The sequence below is a fragment of the Aquarana catesbeiana genome, linkage group LG07 (assembly GCF_042186555.1).
Source record: "Aquarana catesbeiana isolate 2022-GZ linkage group LG07, ASM4218655v1, whole genome shotgun sequence".
Lineage (NCBI taxonomy): Eukaryota > Metazoa > Chordata > Amphibia > Anura > Ranidae > Aquarana > Aquarana catesbeiana.
In genome coordinates this window covers 15,503,718-15,525,026 of record NC_133330.1, presented here as the reverse complement: position 1 = coordinate 15,525,026, position 21,309 = coordinate 15,503,718, and positions in this window count along the sequence as shown.

Sequence of the window (21,309 nt, the reverse complement as noted above, 5' to 3'; positions counted from 1 at the left end):
ATAAATGCACATATACATTTTTTTTTACAAGTGAGCCTGCAAAGCATTCAAACCACGATCAGTGGATGGTGGGTGCAATGTCAGGCTCCTGCAGTCCCATCCTCCAGCTCTATGTCCGTATCGAGGTATGGGCTTTCAGTCGAAGAGTTGGAGGAAGTGTCAGTGGACAAGTACAGGGATTACCATGCCCGAGTTCCATTGAGAACCCAAAGAGAATGGAGGGAGAAGAATCTCCACACTCTGTCAGAGGGGGCATTTAAGGGGACAGTTGATGTAAGGGGCACTCTGATGGGAACAATTAATGTAAGAGGACTCTGATGGAGACAGTTGATGTAAGGGGGGCTCTGATGGAGACAGTTGTTAAGAAGGGGGTACTCTGATGGGGACCGTTGATGTAAGGAGGGCTCTGATGGGGACAGTTGATGTAGGGGGTACTCTGATGGGGACAGTGATGTAGGGGGTACTCTGATGGGGACAGTGATGTAAGGGGGACTCTGATGGGGACAGTTGATTTAAGAAGGGGGGCCTTGATGGGGATAGTTGATGTAAGGGCCACTCTGATGGCGACAGTTAAAGTAAGGAGGGCACTGATGGGGACAGTTGATGTAAGGGGGGGCTCTGATGAGAACAGTTGATGTAAGGGGTGCTCTGATGGAGACAGTTGATATAAGGGGGGCTCTGAGAACAGTTGATGTAAGGGATGCTCTGATGGAGACAGTTGATATAAGGGGGGCTCTGATGAGAACAGTTGATGTAAGGGATGCTCTGATGGAGACAGTTGATATAAGGGGCACTCTGATGGGGACAGTTGATGTAAGGGGCACTCAGATGGGGACAGTTGATGTAAGGAGGGCTCTGATGGGGACAATTAATATAAAAGGGCTCTGATGGGAACAGTTGATGTAAGGGATGGTCTGATGGAGACAGTTGATCTAAGGGGCACTCTGATGGGGACAGTTGATGTAAGGGGGGCTCTGATGGGGACAGTTGATGTAAGGGGGGCTCTGATGGGGACAGTTGATGTAAGGGGGGCTCTGATGGGGACAGTTGATGTAAGGGGGGCTCTGATGGGGACAGTTGATGTAAGGGGGGCTCTGATGGGGACAGTTGATGTTAGGGGGCACTCTGATGGGGACAGTTGATGTTAGGGGGCACTCTGATGGGGACAGTTGATGTAAGGAGGGCTCTAATGGGGACAATTAATACAATGGGGGCTCTGATAGGGACAGTCAATGTAAGGGGGGGCTCTGATAGGGACAGTCAATGTAAGGGGGGGCTCTGATGGGGACAGTCGATGTAAGGGGGGGCTCTGATGGGGACAGTTAATGTAAGGGGCACTTTGGTGGGGACACCTGATGTAAGGGGGCACTCTGATGGGGTCAATTGATGTAAGGGGGCACTCTGATAGGGACAATTGGTGTAATGGGGGCTCTGATGGGGACAATTTATGTAAGGGGTACTCTTAAGGGGGCCATTGATGTAAGGGGCACTCTGATAGGGATAATTGATGTAGGGGGGACTCTGATGGGGACAGTTGATGTAAGAGGACTCTGATAGGGATAATTGATGTAGGGGGGACTCTGATGGGGATAGTTGATGTAAGGGGCACTCTGATGGAGACAATCAATGTAAGAGGACTCTAATGGGGGCAATTGATGTAAGTGGTACTCTGATGGGGGCAATTGATGTAAGGGCCACTCTGATGGGGACACTTGATGTAAGGGGGCACTCTGATAGGGACAATTGGTGTAATGGGGGCTCTGATGGGGTCAATTGATGTAAGGCGTGCTCTGATGGGGATACTTGATGTAAGGGGGCTCTCATGGGGACAGTTGATATAAAGGGGTACTCAGATGGGCACAGTTGATGTAAGGAGGGCTCTGATGGGGACAAAAAATATAAGGGGGCTCTGATGGGGACAAATGATGTAAGGGGGCTCTCTGATGGTGACAGATGATGTAGGGGGCACTCTGATGGGGACAGTTGATGAAAAGAGGGCTCTGATGGGGGACAATTAATGCAAGGAGGGCTCTGATGGGGACAGTCAATGTAAGGGGGGCCCTGGTGGAGACAGTTGATGTAAGGGCCACTCTGATGGAGACAGTTGATGTAAGGGGGGCTCTGATGGGGACAATTGATGTAAGGGGGGCTCTCATGGGGACAGCTGATATAACGGGGTTCTCTGATGGGGACAATTGATGTAAGGTGCACTCTGATGGGGAAAGTTGATGTAATGAGGGACTATGATGGGTTGGGGACCCCTGATGTAAGGGGGGACTCTGATAAGCAAACACTTTAATCATCCTACTCTAATGACAGCCTAATACATACTAGTGTTCCCAGTTCACTCCTGCACTGCCTCTGCACTGCCTGTCAGACTTTATCTCCAGGTTGTGACTTGTGGTACGGACTGTGTGAACGGGAAGTTCTGGTTCCCTACATCTCCGTCACACTGTTGTCATTCTGCACCCTGACTTTTTATACTGAGCCCTCAGATCCGATCAGGCTAGATCCAGCTCTGATTAGCCCTTCTCTTCCTATCTTTCATCAATACACACGGTGCAGAATTTTCAAATCACAAACTTTATAAGACTTTCTATACAATGAACAAAATTCATCAGTATTTTCTATGTCCTCTCTATTTCTGAGATGAAAAAGAGGGACACAATGTAGCTCAAAGAATGTAGGGAAGGGCAGGCCCCCTACCACGTCCCCAATTTCATGGACCATGAAGAAGTACAAAGCAAAAAAAATGATTACTTAGATTTACATAGATTTCACCAATACTTTTCATACCAGCTGTTCATATTAACAAATGCAATAATTTAGAGGTTGGGTGAAAGGTGTATTCACTTACTTTTGATAATTAGTACATTGTTAATAGAGATTCGTGCATCAGGCCACAAAAGAGGGGCAACCAAGGAGGAACCAGGGACAGGAGGGACTTGATTCCAAATCAGGGACAATTGGGAACTAGGTCTATAATACCCGAAATTGCAGAAAACTGATACCAGTACTCAGAAATGTCATACAAGCTATACACTTTACTCTATGGACACAACGCTGGTGACAGTTCAGTTATGCGCACGGTGGCTGTACTTACTCTTTCCACTAGATGGCAGCAGAGAACCTACACATTATTTTGCAGACAACAAACACGCGCAGATCATAGGACAAGGTGTACTTAAGTATTATATAGCTCTGACACAGTGGCGGCTGGTGCTCAAAATTTTTGGAGGGGCACAAACAAATTGAAAAATTCTAAAAAAAAAAAACCCATCAATTGCCGCCACTGTACCATCAAATGCAGCCACTGTGCCCATCAAATGCAGCCACTGCGCCCATCAATTGCCACCACTGTGCTCATCAAACGCAGCCACTGTGCTCATCAATTGCCACCACTGTGCCCATCAAACGCAGCCACTGTGCCCATCAAACGCAGCCACTGTGCCCATCAAATGCAGCCACTGTGCTCTCAAACGCAGCCACTGTGCCATATCAAATGCTGCCAGTGTGCCCCCCACCCGCCGTATGCACTTACCCTGTCTTGGTGGGACAGCTCCTCGATGCTCCTCGATGTCTTCTCCCATCCTCTCTCTCCGTCCTCTGCTATGACTGGATGCCTGATAGGCGTCCAATCACAGCGCCTGTCGTTTCAGCCAATCAGGTGACGGGTAACAGATCCGAGCACCTGATTGGCGGAGAGGTGGTTTAGTGCTAGGAAAGCGAATATTCATTTGCTTTTCTAACACAGCTGAGTGTGTTACGCCTATTAGAGCCTATGGCTTTGATCAGGTGCTTCACAAACCCCCCCCGTCGCTGTAATTCAGGCGCCCGGCGCCCGAAAAGGGGCCGGGTGCCTGAATAGGGGATAGCAGTGGCGGCCATAGATAGATTCATGCAATGCATGAATCTATCTATTGGTGCTAGAGGGGGTGGCAGGAGAGAGGGGGCGGCGCCTGTGCGCCCTTATTGGGGCACCGCCACTGCTCTGACATGTACTGCGGTGCTGTACATTGAACACTGAGCCAGTCACATTAGTCTCCGTACCCAGGGAGCTTACACTCTAGTGTGCCCCCACAGTCACACACTATTATTATTATATACTGTAGCTCTGACATATACCTCAGTGCTGTACAAGGAACACTGAGCCAGTCATATCGGTCTCTGCACCAGAGGAGCTTACATTCTAATGTCCCCCCCCCCCCCCATTTATATAGCTCTGACATGTACCGCAGTGCTGTACAGAGGACACTGAACAGGCTGCTATCTGGCACTGTCTATACTGGTGAGAAGATCTTTGTTCTCCATGGTGTGGTCTTGGCACTCGGTGCCCCCCAGTGAGTTGCCCTCCATATCACCCAGCAAACAGCTTATGGGATAAAATATCTCAGTGAGCCTGAAAATCCACCATAAGCACCCAGAGTGATAATTAGAAGATTTACTGATTACAGCAGCTGTAATTATTGCTTTAGGACTGAGCTCCGGTTCTGTGCGGTCACAATTGTGGTTTTGCTCTTTCTATGTCATAAATATACATTACAAGTCATCAGTTTAAAGAGTGCAACTCAGCACCAGTGGGTGCGAAGGTACAGCTGAGGTCCTTGAGATCGGGGGAACCCCACCAGGACTGCTCAGCCCTCTATGATCACGTACCTCCTTTACTGAGCATATCAAATGCCTTTACAAACCCAGATATTACCTTGTAAAAGTAGCAGTGACATCATCACTCTGCCAGACATAGCCTGTGCAGAGAGCAGAGCTGTGGGAGGGGCCCAGAAGGTTCCACCCACTACAGGCTGCCTGCAGAAAGCTACATGAGAGGGTGGGGACAAGACCAGTCACCCTGCACAAAAAGAGAGAGCAGAGCAGTGGGAGGGGCCCAGAAGGCTCCACCCACTACAAAAACCTACAGGAGGGGGCGGAGACAGGACCAGTCACCCTGCACAAAAAGAGAGAGCAGAGCAGTGGGAGGGGCCCAGAAGACTCCACCCACTACAAAAACCTACAGGAGGGGGCGGAGACAAGACCAGTCCCCCTGCACAAGGAGAGAGAGTAGCAGTGAGCGGTCTTTATTACAGGAAGTCTCACACTGGATTACTGCACAGATCTGGAAGGAATACAGAAAGATCACCGAGATTCAGGAATAATTTTCTCTTATGATAGAATGTACTTAAGGTTCTTGGGGTATTTTCTCTTAGGATCGAATGTTCTTGGGGTATTTTCTCTCCTGATTGAATGTTTTTATGGTATTTTGTCTTGAGATTGAATGTTCTTTGGGAATTTTGTCTTCTAGTTGAATGTTTTCTTAGGATTGAATGTTTTTAGGGTTTTTTTTTTTCTCTTACGATTGAATTTTCCTGGGATATTTTCTCTTAGGACTGAATGTTCATTTTGTTTATGATTGAATTGTGGGTATTATTTCTTCTAAAGGAATGTTCTTTAGGGGATTATCTCTACTAATCAAATGTTCTTTGGGGGATTTTCGCATCTGATCGAATGTTCTTTAGGGGATTTTCGCATCTGATCGAATGTTCTTTAGGGGATTTTCACATCTGATCGAATGTTCTTTAGGGGATTTTCACATCTGATCGAATGTTCTTTAGGGGATTTTCACATCTGATCGAATGTTCTTTAGGGGATTTTCGCATCTGATCGAATGTTCTTTAGGGGATTTTCACATCTGATCGAATGTTCTTTAGGGGATTTTCGCATCTGATCGAATGTTCTTTAGGGGATTTTCACATCGAATGTTTTTAGGTTAGTTTCTCTTTCCGATCGAATGTTCTTACGATAGTTTATTGCCCGATCGAATGTTCTTAGAATACGTTGCCCCCTGGAGAATACAATAACCTGTATAAAGTCACCACATTCTAATAACATTCGATTTGACAACAACGAAACAAGCGGGATTAACAAATGTTACAAAAAAGTAACATTTCGCACCAAGGCTGACACATTGTCGCGGTGAATTATTTATAAATCGCCTCCTCTGGATGTCACATGGAAATCATTACAGTAAAAAATTATTCGCTGCGTTTGTAGGTGGGGGGGTGTGGGGGGGTGCGCAGTTTACATATTTTCCCGCGGCGCTGATAGTGGCCGATCGTGCTGGGAACTCGGCCATGAGAATCCGGCTTCATATCCAGATCTGGTAGGTGACATGGAAGGCTGTGCCAGGTCAGGGACACGGTGTGGTCAGCCAATCAGAGCTCAGGATTGAGGGGAGTGCAGGGGGCCAGGACAGTGCGGTAAGAGCCTGGGACTAGGACGGGGGTGTGACGGGGGGGGGGGAGGGGGGGGGGGTCACAATGTATATCAACACACAGTATTTATAGATGGGGCTGCTTTGTATGTAAACCTGCGAGTGACAACAAGGACACGTCAATGGCCTCATAAATAGAGAGCGCCATGTGACCCCCGCCAACGCCCCCCCCCCCCCGCCGCCCTCACATGTGACAATCACACCCACCACCCAACGAAGGGTTAATAGTGCGAAGATCTGGAACAGACCAGGTGAGAGGGGGGAGTGGGGAACGCGCACCTCGAGGGGAGAGCGGAGTTTCCATCTCTCCCGAAAATTCCACGAAAATCTGGAGATTTTGGCAACATTTTACCAATTTGGGCAAAACGCATAAAGGCTGCGTTCACACCTGGGCGGTTTCGAAACGCGCGCAGCCACAGAAAAGGCGCGCTTGACGCGTGCTGACGCGCCAAAACGCTCAGTGGTTAAAAAAAATACCTTTTTTTTTTTTTTTTGGAGCTTCATTGGGGCGTAGGGCAACCCATTCAATAAAAAAAAAAAAAAATCACAAGTTCTCGCTACGCTCAGATTAAAGATGCATTCATGCTTTTCGCGTTCCGGCTCGAGATTTTTGGTCGAGCGATTTGCAGGAGATTTCCCGTCTCGCATATATATATATATAGGGCAGGTCATTCACTTCATGGGCTGCCCCTTTGCACCTTTGTCGCCCGGAAAGAAGCTCCTGCTCCTTTTGGGGCGACAAGCATCGCGCCTTTTTTTAGCACTCACTTGACGTGGCGATCGCGGGCAGAATCACGTCGGGTTTGGTGTGCTATTAACCCCTTCAATGCCGCGCACTTTCACCCCCTTCCTGCCCCAGGACAATTTTCAGCTTTCAGCGCTGTCACACTTTGAATTGCGCGGTCATTATACACTGTACCCATATGAGATTTTTATCATTCTTGTGAGACAGACAGAGATTTCTTTTGGTGGTATTTATTCACCACAGAGTTTTTTTTTTTTTTGCTAAACAAACAAACGTTTTTCTTAGTTTCTGTTAAGGAATTTTGCAAATAAGTATTTTTTTGTTCACTGATGAGGCTGCACTGATGGACACTGATAGGCTGGACTCATGGGCACTGATGAGGCTGCAGTGATGAAGCTGCATTGATGGGCACTGATGAGGCTGCACTGATGGGCACTGATGAGGCTGCACGTATGGGCACTGATGGCCTGCACAGATGGGCACTGATGAGGCTGCACTGATGGGCACTGATAGGCTGGACTCGTGAGCACTGATGAGGCTGCAGTGATGTGCACGGATGAGGCTGCAGTGATGGGCACTGATGCGCACTGATGAGGCTGCACTGATGGGCACTGATCGCCTGCACAGATGGGCACTGATGAGGCTGCACTGATGGGCACTGATGAGGCTGCACTTATGGGCACTGATGAGGCTGCACCTATGGGCACTGATGAGGCTGTAGTGATGGGCACTGATGAGGCTGCACTGATGGGAACTGATGAGGCTGCACTGATGCGCACTGATGAAGCTGCACTGATGGGAACTGATGAGGCTGCACTGATGGGCACTGATGAGGCTGCACTGATGGGCACTGATGAGGCTGCACTGATGGGCACTGATGAGGCTGCACTGATGAGACTGCAGTGATGGGCACTGATGAGGCTGCACTGATGGGAACTGATGAGGCTGCACTGATGCGCACTGATGAGGCTGCACTGATGCGCACTGATGAGGCTGCAGTGATGGGCACTGATGAGGCTGCACTGATGGGAACTGATGAGGCTGCACTGATGGGCACTGATGAGGCTGCACTGATGGGCACTGATGAGGCTGCACTGATGGGCACTGATGAGGCTGCACTGATGGACACTGATGAGGCTGCATTGATGGACACTGATAGGCTGCACTGATGGGTACTGATGAGGCTGCAGTGATGGGCACTGATGAGGCTGCACTGATGGGCACTGATGAGGCTGCACTGATGGACACTGATGAGGCTGCATTGATGGACACTGATAGGCTGCACTGATGGGCACTGATGAGGCTGCACTGATGGACACTGATAGGCTGCACTGATGGGTACTGATGAGGCTGCCGTGATAGATAGGTGGCACTGGTGGGCACTGATATAAATGTCTTGTCATTAAGTGCTTGTTACAATATTGTGCTACAGCTGCTGCCATGATCTTGGTACTTTTTTTCCGCCGATGATCGGCTGTTTTGTAAAAGCGATCATTTTTACAGCACTGTGAAGATCCACTGATGTCAAATATATCAGGAACCCCTGATGTCTTCATAGAGAGGACCTGTCACCTTCCCAATGCTATCCCAAGGGAGCTTGTTGGCACCATTGTAATAGAAATAAGTTAAATAAAAAGAAAATTTAAAAGACTATTTAAAATAAAATAAATTAATAAATGTAGCACTACCCCCCCCCCCCCCCCCCCAGAAGCTGCTAATGAATGTTCAATTCTGCACCCCTCCTCCCAACCCCTAGGACAGCCTGGACCCCTCTGGCACCCCTGTATGGTGATATGAGGGTGGGACCCAGCAGTAAAGAGAAACACAATAATGATACACCATACAGTATATTTACCATATCCTTGGGACCCCTCACTTCACCAGCCGTAATAATAGATAGAGACTCACACAAAATGTAAATCAACCATTCAGGAAGTTTACTGATATGGAAATTTAACACAAGGAACATCTGAAGGTAATTAATGACAACGGAGAACAGTCAATGTATATATGAAACCATAAATTCAATGCTCACTATAGACATGTATATGCAGACAGGCGCACAATAGGACAAACGCTCAATATCCTTAAAACTTATATGAAGCGCCTTCCCACTGACCTCAAAGCACACACACCCAATCTGCAGTAAATGTTATGAACATGCAATAGTACAATACAATATAATACAGTGGAACCTCGGATTGCGAGTAACGCGGTTAAGGAGCGTTTCGCAATACGAGCGCTGTATTTTTAAAAACCCTAACTCAGCTCTGCCCCCTCCCTCTTGTCAATCATAAGGGACACGTGACAGGTCCCAGTTGATTGCGCGGCCAATCACGGCGCCGCTAGCCCATGCGCAGTGGGTGCCCCGGCTGTGGTGCCCACAGTTACAATGCTGGCGCCGCTGAACGGAGGGGGAGACGAGTGGGGCTTCGATCCCCCGCTTCACTGGAGCCTGGGACAGGTAAGTGTCCGATTATTAAAAGTCAGCAGCTGCTGTATTTGCAGCTCCTGAGTTTTTTTTTTTTTTTATAATGGGAACTCCTCTTTAAGGGCCGAGCCTCTTTCTGAGATTTGTTGTTTACAAGTTAAAAACAGTTTTTGTTGCTAGAAAATTACTTAGAACCCCCAAACATTATACATTTTTTTTTCTAACACCCTAGAGAATAAAATAGCGGTCGTTGCAATACTTTCTGTCACACCGTATTTGCGCAGCGGTCTTACAAGCGCACTTTTTTTTAATGGAAAAAATACACTTTTTTGAATTAAAAAATAAGACAACAGTAAGCCCAATTTTTTTTTTATATTGTGAAAGATAATGTTACACCGAGTAAATCGATACCCAACATGTCACGCTTCAAAATTGCACCCGCTCGTGGAGTGGACAAACTTTTACCCTTAAAAATCTCCATAGGCGACGTTTAAAAACTTCTTACAGGTTGCAAGTTTTAAGTTACAGAGGAGGTCTAGGGCTATAATTATTGCTCTCGCTCTACCGATCGCGGCGATACCTCACATGTGCGGTTTGAACACCGTTTTCATATGCGGGCGCTACTCACGTATGCGCTCGCTTCTGCACGCGAGCTCGTCGGGACGGGGCATGTTTTTTAAATTTTTTTTTTATTATTATTTATTTTACCTTTTATTTTTTATTTTTACACTGTTTTTTAAGAAAAAAAAAATTGTCACTTCTATTCCTATTACAAGGAATGTAAACATCCCTTATAGAAAATAGAAATAGAAAAAAAGCATGACAGGACCTCTTAAATATGAGATCTGGGGTCAAAAAGACCTCACATCTCATATTTACACTAAAATGCAATTAAAAAAAAAAATTGTAGTTTAAAAAAATTATTTTTAAAAAATGGCCCTTTAAGAGCTGTGGGCGGAAGTGACGTTTTGACGTAGATTTTAAATCTTGACATGTTTGGTATCAATTTACTTGACAAAACAACACTTTTTTTTTTTCGGTTTACCAAAAATTCTGTATTATTTTTGTGTTTCCATGCACTAAATTTAATTTTAGTGTATTTTCTCGTAAAAATTTGCATTTGATAAATAGCAAAATATCTTTACGACATTAAAAAAAATTGCAGCAGCCACTATTTTATTTTCCAGGGTCTCTGCTTTCAGAAAAATAGAAGTGTGTGTGTGTGTGTGTGTGTGTGTGTGTGTGGGGGGGGGGGTCTACCCTGTTTCCCCGAAAATAAGACCTAGCGTGATTGTCGGTGATGGCTGCAATATAAGCCCTACCCCCTAAATAAGCCCTACCCTGTTTCCCCGAAAATAAGCCCTACCCTGAAAATAAGACCTACAAGGACTTTAACTAGGGCTTATTTGGGTAAGGGTAAGTCATTTTCTAACAAAAGATGTTGAATTTGTGCAAAAAAATTGCCATGGAGAGGGAGATGTTAAAGGACAGGTGCACTTTACAAATAAGCCCCCCCCCCAGGAACCCCCTACCTGAAATGTATGTACAGACCTGCATTGTGGTGTCAGTGCTCCAGCAATGCCGCCAACTTATCTACACCGCCATCAGGGGGCGCTAAAACACATCACGGGCACTGGGGGGGTAAAGCTCTCTGACCCCACAAGTAAACTCTCTTGGCCTCCAAAGTCATTTTTCTTAGACTTGACTCAGGATGTATCTGCTCTAAACATCCGTTTCATATGAGCCCCCCAACACAGGCACATCCCTCCCTCATCAAAGATGGCCGTTGGTGCCGTTCCTCCGGTACAGGAAGTCCCACAGAGAGAAGAAGAACTTTGTCACCTTTTTAGACTCAGATTGTTCTCTCTGAGAACAGAGAATGTGCAGAACTTTTCCGAATACTGACCCGCCATACGTTGTACAACATTCACACAGATGCCAACCAGGGCTGTTGATAGGAGTGTTGATGGGGCACCTTTGGGCACTCCAAGGAGAGTAATAATGCAGCACATGTAGCAACAGCAGAGACAATGAGCACCTCGGTCAGAACTTTGTAATGGGTAACATACTGTATACAGCTCAGGAATCTGTAAGGCAGAGGGTGCAGGGGTCAGGGGGGTGTAATACACAGGTTGCAGGGGTCAGAAGTACATAACATACAAAGTGCTGAGGTCAATGTTGAGCTTAGAGGTGCGAAATGGACAGCGTGTAGGAGGGTATTACGCACAGAGTGCAAGGGTCAGGGGCAGTTCACGCACAGAGTGTAGGGGACAGGAGTGTATAACACAGAACTTTGTAATGGGTAACATACTGTATACAGCTCAGGAATCTGTAAGGCAGAGGGTGCAGGGGTCAGGGGGGTGTAATACACAGGTTGCAGGGGTCAGAAGTACATAACATACAAAGTGCTGAGGTCAATGTTGAGCTTAGAGGTGCGAAATGGACAGCGTGTAGGAGGGTATTACGCACAGAGTGCAAGGGTCAGGGGCAGTTCACGCACAGAGTGTAGGGGTCAGGAGTGTATAACACAGTGTGTAGGGGTCAGGAGTGTATAACACAGTGTGTAGGGGTCAGGAGTGTATAACACACAGAGTGTAGGGGTCAGGTGTACATAACATACAGAGTGTAGGGGTCAGGAGTGTATAACAAACAGTGTGTAGGGGTCAGGAGTGTATAACACAGTGTGTAGGGGTCAGGAGTGTATAACACACAGAGTGTAGGGGTCAGACGTACATAACATACAGAGTGTAGGGGTCAGGAGTGTATAACAAACAGTGTGTAGGGGTCAGGAGTGTATAATGGACAGAGTGCAAGGGTCAGGAGTACTTAACACACACAGTGTTTAGGGGTCAGGGGTGTATAACACACAGAGTGTAGGGGTCAGGAGTGTATAACACAGTGTGTAGGGGTCAGGAGTGTATAACACACAGAGTGTAGGGGTCAGGAGTGTATAACACAGTGTGTAGGGGTCAGGAGTGTATAACACACAGAGTGTAGGGGTCGGGCGTACATAACACACAGGGTGTAGGGGTCAGGAGTATATAACACACAGAGTGTAGGGTCAGGAGTATATAACACACAGAGTGTAGGGGTCAGGAGTGTATAACACAGTGTGTAGGGGTCAGGAGTGTATAACACACAGAGTGTAGGGGTCAGGAGTGTATAACACAGTGTGTAGGGGTCAGGAGTGTATAACACACAGAGTGTAGGGGTCGGGCGTACATAACACACAGGGTGTAGGGGTCAGGAGTATATAGCACACAGAGTGTAGGGTCAGGAGTATATAACACACAGAGTGTAGGGGTCAGGAGTGTATAACACACAGAGTGTAGGGGTCAGGAGTGTATAACACACAGAGTGTAGGGGTCGGGCGTACATAACACACAGGGTGTAGGGGTTAGGAGTGTATAACACACAGAGTGTAGGGGTCAGGAGTATATAACACACAGCGTGTAGGGGTCAGGAGTGTATAACACACAGAGTGTAGGGGTCAGGAGTGTGTAGCGCTGGTAGATTTACAATCTACCGCAGATTAGGTAAATTTAGTAAATTGTGTGTTAGAAAGGTTAAAAGTTTGCCTCTGTTCCAGCTTGGCTGACGTTGTGTGTGCTTCCGTGCTGACCGGTGGGTGTCGCTGTTAAGGTAACAGACCCGCTTAAACCAGCAGCTCCACCGAGAGTTAGTGCTACATGTGGGGGCTCGTCCGGGATTTGTTGACCGACAATTGTTGCAGCCCAGTGGAGTGTTTTACCGGGAGTTTACAGAGAGAGCTGGACTTTGAGAAAAAAAAAATCTTTTCAGGAAGAGGAAAGGTTAAACTGCGGGACTTTGCTTTTGAGTGCGTAGACGCTGGGCGCCAGAAGAGGCCCAGGAGCTACGTGAGTGAAAGAACAAGTGGGAGGAGTTACCCTACTTGCTACCGCATGGGACGCGTGTAGTGTGCTTGGCGCCAGAAGAGAAGCCTCGTGATCGTGCTGGAAAGATCAGAGTGTGGCCATGTCTTTTCCGGCGTTGCAATCGGTTGTGGGACCCAGAGTGTTCCCTGCAAGCACCGTGATGAATACTGTGCAATCTGGGACTCTGCTCATGGATACTGGAGTTCGAATGAAGCCCCAGGGTAAGTTTGTCCTGTATACCTCGGGAGATGTTGAGGGACTGGGCATGACCTGCCATCGATGTGGAGGATTGGCCGTGCATCTTCGTCCATTCGGCCGATGTCCGCAGTGTGGAGAGTACTTGTTTGTGGTGGAGCCACCTACCATGCTGCCCCGTGCCTATCAAATGGATTGGGTGACAGGTATAGCTACAGTGGAAGCTGCTACCGCTGCAGAGAGAGAGAGCGACGGGCCGCTACTTTGCCTGTCGCTACTGAAAATGTTTCAGAAAGAGACACTGTTGCTGCCGTCTCATCAGGAGACATTACTTTGATTTCTGAGTCCACTATGCCTGTTCCTGTAGTACCTACTCAGAAGGAGGTGGGATATGTGAAGGCTTCCCGTGGCCGTGGTCGAGGCCTACCCCAGAGGTTACCTGAGCCGGAGCTACCAGAGTCTACGCCTGGGAAGGGTAAGCCACTGTTGGGGACTGTAAATAAATATTTGCCAGCGGAAGAATTCAGGGACTCGGATATAGAATCCATGTCGGATCTTTCCGGGGATGATGACTTGTTTGAAACCATGTCGCAAGAGCTATTGTGGTCACAAGGCGAGGATGTTGCCTCCACAATGACCCTTCCTGAATGGACTGCCATGAGTTCTGGGAAGACGTTGCCCTGTGTGGAGACGCACAGTGCCGTTGCTGGGACTTTGTCAAAAGTTATTGATCCGCTACAGACACCGGCTGGGTCTATGGTGAAAAAGTCATTGGACTCCTGTGTACCGCCTGGTATGGGAGAGACAGACCTTTGCCAAAACTTGCTCGCTTGCAAAGGATGTTAAACAAGTGTGTAGGTACAGAGTATGGATTGGAGTTCCCCTATGTGCCCCAGGATGTCATGCGGGAGATTGAAGCTAATCGGGAGCTTTGGTATAGGGACGCTATTTGGACTACTTGTCTGTGCCTAAGCCCTTTAGAAAGACTGGATGTTCTGTCCGGATGGATGAACGTTTCAACGGATGCTTTGTACATTGGAACTATGGTCGGCATATCTATGCTGATAAAGTGGTAATCTGCAGACCAGGAAAGGACAATGCTGTGTATTTTATTACCACTGTGGATAAAGAGGGAAAATATGTGACTTTGCCAGATCCTCGGTTTTACTGGTAATTATGGACACTACCACCTTAAAGTTACTTAGTTAGATAGCGACAGGGTAAAGAGGTCTGCGTGGTCAAGATCTACAGATCCTGTTCTGTGTTTAAATCCAAGGACTTCTGTTTGCTAGCCGGATTTCGTTTTAAAAAAAAAAAAAAGAAGTTCTTGTGCAGGGATGGACTTCAAAAAGTACAGTATATATATTTTTTCTAATATAAATATAGGAAGAGAGTCTCATTTTAAATGAGGCTTTGCTCCTGGTGTTGCGTAGGATGTATATATGTGTGTTTAAATATGTTTTTTTCAGGGATCATCGGATCATATATATAGCTGGGAGGCTTTTCAGCTAGTTAGTTAGTGAGGATGTGTAAAATTATATTGTGGTTTTGTTCGCGGCTGTGAACATAATGTTTTATAAGATATAAGTCTCATAATGTCTTTAAACTGTCCTTTCTCTCTCTCTTTGCCTATCTAAAGTTATGAGAAACTCAAATGCTTGCTCTCGGGCTTGAGAGTTATGCCGCGTACACACGAGCGGACTTTACGGCAGACTTTGCCCGGCGGACGGGATTTCGTCGGACAATTCGATCGTGTGTGGGCTCCAGCGGACTTTGTTTGCTCAAAAGTTGGACGGACTTAGATTTGAAACATGTTTTAAATCTATCTGTTGAACTCGAGTCCGGTCGAAAAGTCCGCTTGTCTGTATGCTAGTTTGACGGACAAAAAGCCACGCTAGGGCAGCTATTGGCTACTGGCTATGAACTTCCTTGTTTTAGTCCAGTCGTACGTCATCATGTACGAATTCGATGGACTTTGGTGGATTGTGTGTAGGCAAGTCCGTTCATTCAGAAAGTCCGTCGTAAAGTACGTCGAAAAGTCCGCCGGGCAAAGTCTGCCGTAAAGTCCGACCGTGTGTACGCAGCATGACTGTTACTGTGTTGGGACAGACGTTGGGGACAACGTCTATTGTAGTGGGGGGAGTATGTAGCGCTGGTAGATTTATAATCTACCGCAGTTTAGGTAAATTTAGTAAATAGTGTGTTAGAAAGGTTAAAAGTTCGCCTCTGTTCCAGCTTGGCTGACGTTGTGTGTACTTCCGTGCTGACCAGTGGGTGTCGCTGTTACCATTGGTCAGTGTTGGAAAGGCAACGTGTCAAAGTGTATGGATGCTCCTCTGTCTCGGAGACAAGCTCGGTGGAGGTGGTCCTCCGAGTTGCATTCTGGGAAGAGGGTATTTATGGGACAGACGCCATGTTCTAGGTTTTTTTTTTACAGCCACCTGCTGGCCCTCCTGGCCGACAGGTATGCGTTAAGGAGCTACCTCGTGGTCCTTCGATCAGGAGGCCCACGATAGAGCGGCGCAGGGGTGGGCCTAGAGGCTTGTCTGGGGCCTACCACCGCGGCTGAGGAATGGTCCTGAGCTGTCGGTCCTGTGTGATGAAGCTGGGCGGCCGAGGAGATCCCAGGGGAGGACCCGTCTTGGAGAGATCACGCAGCGTGCTGGTCTATAGAGGGGCCTGGTGACTCGGTTGGAGGACGCATCCAAGAGAAGTAATTATACAGCATAGTGTCGCCGGTTCGGCTTAAAGGTTCAAGCACTGTGACTGACTTTCACTGCAGAAGATCTGATACATCCTGTGGCAGAGGATCGTATGGATTTACCCCTCCAACTGAGTCTGTGGCAGAGACTTTTGATTTGTGCTGCGTACTGGCTGCTAGACCGGTGAGAGAGGCCTATCCGGACGAGCAAGGAGTGTGTGCCACAAGGGGAGCGCATTCCACCTAATTATCTGAAATCTATCGGGACATTTGTCGCTAAGATTCTATAAAGAAGATATTTGAGTTTCTCCTGAAAGTTTCCTTTTCCGTCTCTTTCCTGCTACTTCCTAAAGTTTGACTGTTCAATAAAGCATTGAAAACGTACTCCAGTGTTGGTGCGTGTGTCGTTCAGAAGTAAACTCAACGGAACCCTAGACCCGGTGCCGGTAAAACCAAGGGAAGCAAGGTGTAGGTAACATACGCGCTTAAACCAGCAGCTCCACCGTGAGTTAATGCTACAAGTGTATAACACACAGTGCATAGGGGTCAGGAGTGTATAACACACAGAGTGCAAGGGTCAGGAGTACTTAACACACAGAGTGTAGGGGTCAGGAGTCTATAACAAACAGAGTGCAAGAGTCAATAGTACATAAAACACAGAGTGTAGGGGTCAGGAGTACATAACACACATAGTGTAGGGGTCAGGAGTGTATAGCACACAGTGTGTAGGGACGGGAGTGTATAACACACAGAGTGTAGGGGTCAGGAGTGTATAACACACAGAGTGTATGGGTCAGGAGTATATAACACACAGAGTGCAAGGGGCAGGGGTACTTAACACACTGTGTGTAGGGGTCAGGAGTGTATAACACACAGAGTGCAAGGGTCACGGCTACTTAACACACAGTGTGCAGGGGTCAGGAGTGTATAACACACAGAGTTTAGGGGTCAGGAGTAAATAACACACAGTGTGTAGGGGTCAGGAGTATATAACACACAGAGTGTAGGGGTCAGGAGTATATAACACACAGGGTGTAGGGGTCAGGAGTATATAACACATAGAGTGTAGGGGTCAGGAGTATATACCACACAGTGTGCAGGGGTCAGGAGTGTATAACACACAGAGTTTAGGGGTCAGGAGTAAATAACACACAGAGTGTAGGCGTCAGGAGTATATAACACACAGAGTGTAGGCGTCAGGAGTATATAACACACAGAGTGTAGGCGTCAGGAGTATATAACACACAGAGTGTAGGGGTCAGAAGTATATAACACACAGAGTGTAGGCGTCAGGAGTATATAACACACAGAGTGTAGGGGTCAGGAGTATATAACACACAGAGTGTAGGGGTCAGGAGTATATAACACACAGAGTGTAGGGGTCAGGAGTGTATAACACACAGAGTGTAGACAGGCCCGGATTTACTCCCTTTGCCGCCCCAAGGCCGGGTCTTTCAATGCCGCCCCCCCCCCCCCACACACACACACACACATACACACACACCACGTCCTTTATCGATGACTTCTACAATAGATCAATTAAAAACATATCTCCACACATGAGAACACTGAAAATAACTGGCTTTAATTGTACAGACTAAAAATACTTCAGGGTAAGCGCGCGAAGGGTAAGGATTTTTCGCAGGCAATTTTTCAAGGCAATGGCTGGTGTTAGTGCTTCAATCATCCCCGGCACCATGGTTGTTATGGTGTCAGGATGATTGAAACACATTACTTCTATCATTACATTGTAATATAAACTGAAATAGTTCAACTCACCATAATGCAGAATCATTGGGAGCCCTGAGCGTGTCACTTGCCACCATCTCTTGTCACTTGCCACTATGCCTGCCACCAGATGGGGATGTCACTTGCCACGCTGCCTGCCACCAGATGGGGATGTCACTTGCCACTAGGCCTGCCACCAGATGGGGATGTCACTTGCCACCATGCCTGCCACCAGATGGGGATGTCACTTGCCACCATGCCTGCCACCAGATGGAGATGTCACTTTCCACGCTGCCTGCCACCAGATGGGGATGTCACTTGCCACGCTGCCTGCCACCAGATGGAGATGTCACTTTCCACGCTGCCTGCCACCAGATGGGGATGTCACTTGCCACGCTGCCTGCCACCAGATGGGGATGTCACTTGCCACCATGCCTGCCACCAGATGGGAATGTCACTTGCCACGCTGCCTGCCACCAGATGGAGATGTCACTTTCCACGCTGCCTGCCACCAGATGGAGATGTCACTTTCCACGCTGCCTGCCACCAGATGGAGATGTCACTTTCCACGCTGCCTGCCACCAGATGGAGATGTCACTTTCCACGCTGCCTGCCACCAGATGGGGATGTCACTTGCCACCAGATGGAGATGTCCCTTGCCACCAGATGGGGATGTCCCTTGCCACCATGCCTGCCACCAGATGGGGATGTCACTTGCCACCAGATGAGGATGTCCCTTGCCACCAGATGGGGATGTCCCTTGCCACCAGATGGGGATGTCACTTGCCACCATGCCTGCCACCAGATGGGGATGTCACTTGCCACCAGATGGGGATGTCACTTGCCACCATGCCTGCCACCAGATGGGGATGTCACTTGCCACCATGCCTGCCACCAGATGGGGATGTCACTTGCCACCAGATGGGGATGTCACTTGCCACCAGATGGGGATGTCACTTGCCATCATGCCTGCCACCAGATGGGGATGTCACTTGCCACCAGATGGGGATGTCCCTTGCCACCAGATGGGGATGTCCCTTGCCAATGTTGCCATGCTGCCTGCCATCAGAAGGAGGAGGGCGGAACAGCGGTGCGGGCAATGAGAGATGTCATCTCTCTCCCCGCCGCCGCACCGCTGACACTACTAGCTACTCTCAATTTTTTTAAAAATGGCGCCGGGCGGCGCAATCACGCTACTGCGCATGCGCCGCCCGGCCAAGCGCTTACGAGCTTTCTCGAGCCCGGCCGACTTCGGAACGGTGCATGCGCAGTTGCGTGGTCGGCTCGCGGCCATCTTTTCTATGGGCACTGGTGCCCATAATAGACTTTAATGGGCAGCACGAAAGGGGGGGCGGCCGCGAAGTCGCTGCAGGAGCGGCGCCGCCCCTACACCACTGCCGCCCTGAGGCCTGGCCTCGGTGGCCTTGTGGCTAATCCAGCCCTGAGTGTAGGTGTCAGGAGTGTATAACACACAGTGTGTAGGGGTTGGCAGTGTATAACACACAGAGTGCAAGGGTCAGAAGTACTTAACACAGTGTGTAAGGGTCAGAAGTGTATAACACACAGAGTGCAAGGGTCAGGGGTACTTAACACACAGTGTGTAGGGGTCAAGAGTGTATAATGTACATCTTGCAAGGGTCAGGGGTACTTAACACACAGTGTGTAGGGGTCAGGAGTGTATAACACACAGAGTGCAAGGGTCAAGGGTACTTAACACACAGAGTGTAGGGGTCAAGAGTGTATAATGTACAGAGTGCAAAGGTCAGGGGTACTTATCACACAGAGTGTAGGGGTCAGGAGTACATAACACACAGAGTGTAGGGGTCAGGAGTCTATAACGCGCAGAGTGCAAGAGTCAATAGTACATAACACACAGAGTGTAAGGGTCAGGAGTACATAAAACACAGAGTGTAGGGGTCAGGAGTGTATAGCACACAGTGTGTAGGGGCGGGAGTGTATAACACACAGAGTTTAGCGGTCAGGAGTACATAACACACAGAGTGTAGGGGTCAGGAGTGTATAACACACAGAGTGTAGGGGTCGGAAGTGTATAACACACACAGAGTGCAAGGGTCAGGAGTACATAACACACAGAGTGTAGGGGTTGGGAGTATATAACGCACAGAATGCAAGAGTCAGGGGTACTTAACACACAGTGTGCAAGGGTTAGGAGTACATAGTATACAGAGTGTAGGGGTCAGGCGTGTCTAACGCACAGAGTGCAAGGGTCAGGAGTAGGGATGAGCTTCGTGTTCGAGTCGAACCCATGTTCGACTCGAACATCGGCTGTTCGATCGTTCGCCGAATTGCGAACGTTATGGGCCGTTCGCGCTAAATTCGTGTGGCGCGTCACGGCCCATAATTCACTGCGGCATCGCAGTGCATTGCTGGCTGATGATTGGCCAAGCATGCACTATGACCCGCATGCTTGGCCAATCACAGCGCCGTCAGTAGAGAGAGCTGTAATTGGCCAAAGCCAGGGTGGCTTTGGCCAATTATGGCTCAGGGGATTTAGTACACACCCCACACTATATAAGGCCGCCTGCACGGCGGCCCTGTGTAGTGTGTGTTCCGGTGTGCTGAGAGATAGAGAGAGAGAGAGACAGTGTCATTTGATTTGAGTTAGATAGATTAGGCAGAACAGTCAGTCAGTTAGCTGCACTTACAGTGTATTGTGTATATATATGCATCCCAGGTGTTGCATATATATATATACACTGTATTCAGTTTAGCTAGATCCGTTCCTGTTATCTTCTATCTAGACTATTTACATTTAATGCAGTGCGTCCTGCTCACAGTGTTCAGCTAGATCCGTTCCTGCTATTTACATTTAGTGCAGTGCGTCCTGCTCACAGTGTTCAGCTAGATCCGTTCCTGTTATCTTCTAGACTATTTACATTTAGTGCAGTGCGTCCTGCTCACAGTGTTCAGCTAGATCCGTTCCTGCAATTTACATTTAGTGCAGTGCGTCCTGCTCACAGTGTTCAGCTAGATCCGTTCCTGCTATTTACATTTAGTGCAGTGCGTCCTGCTCACAGTGTTCAGCTAGATCCGTTCCTGCTATTTACATTTAGTGCAGTGCGTCCTGCTCACAGTGTTCAGCTAGATCCGTTCCTGCTATTTACATTTAGTGCAGTGCGTCCTGCTCACAGTGTTCAGCTAGATCCGTTCCTGTTAAATTCCTACTGACCGGCAGGCTTGTCTGGTTACAGTATATAAAGCTACCTGAAGAAAATTACAGGTGTTCTATTTGATCCTATTAGTACCACGGTCAGGCAGCTAGACTATTTACATTTAGTACAGTGCGTCCTGCTCACAGTGTTCAGCTAGATCCGTTCCTGTTATCTT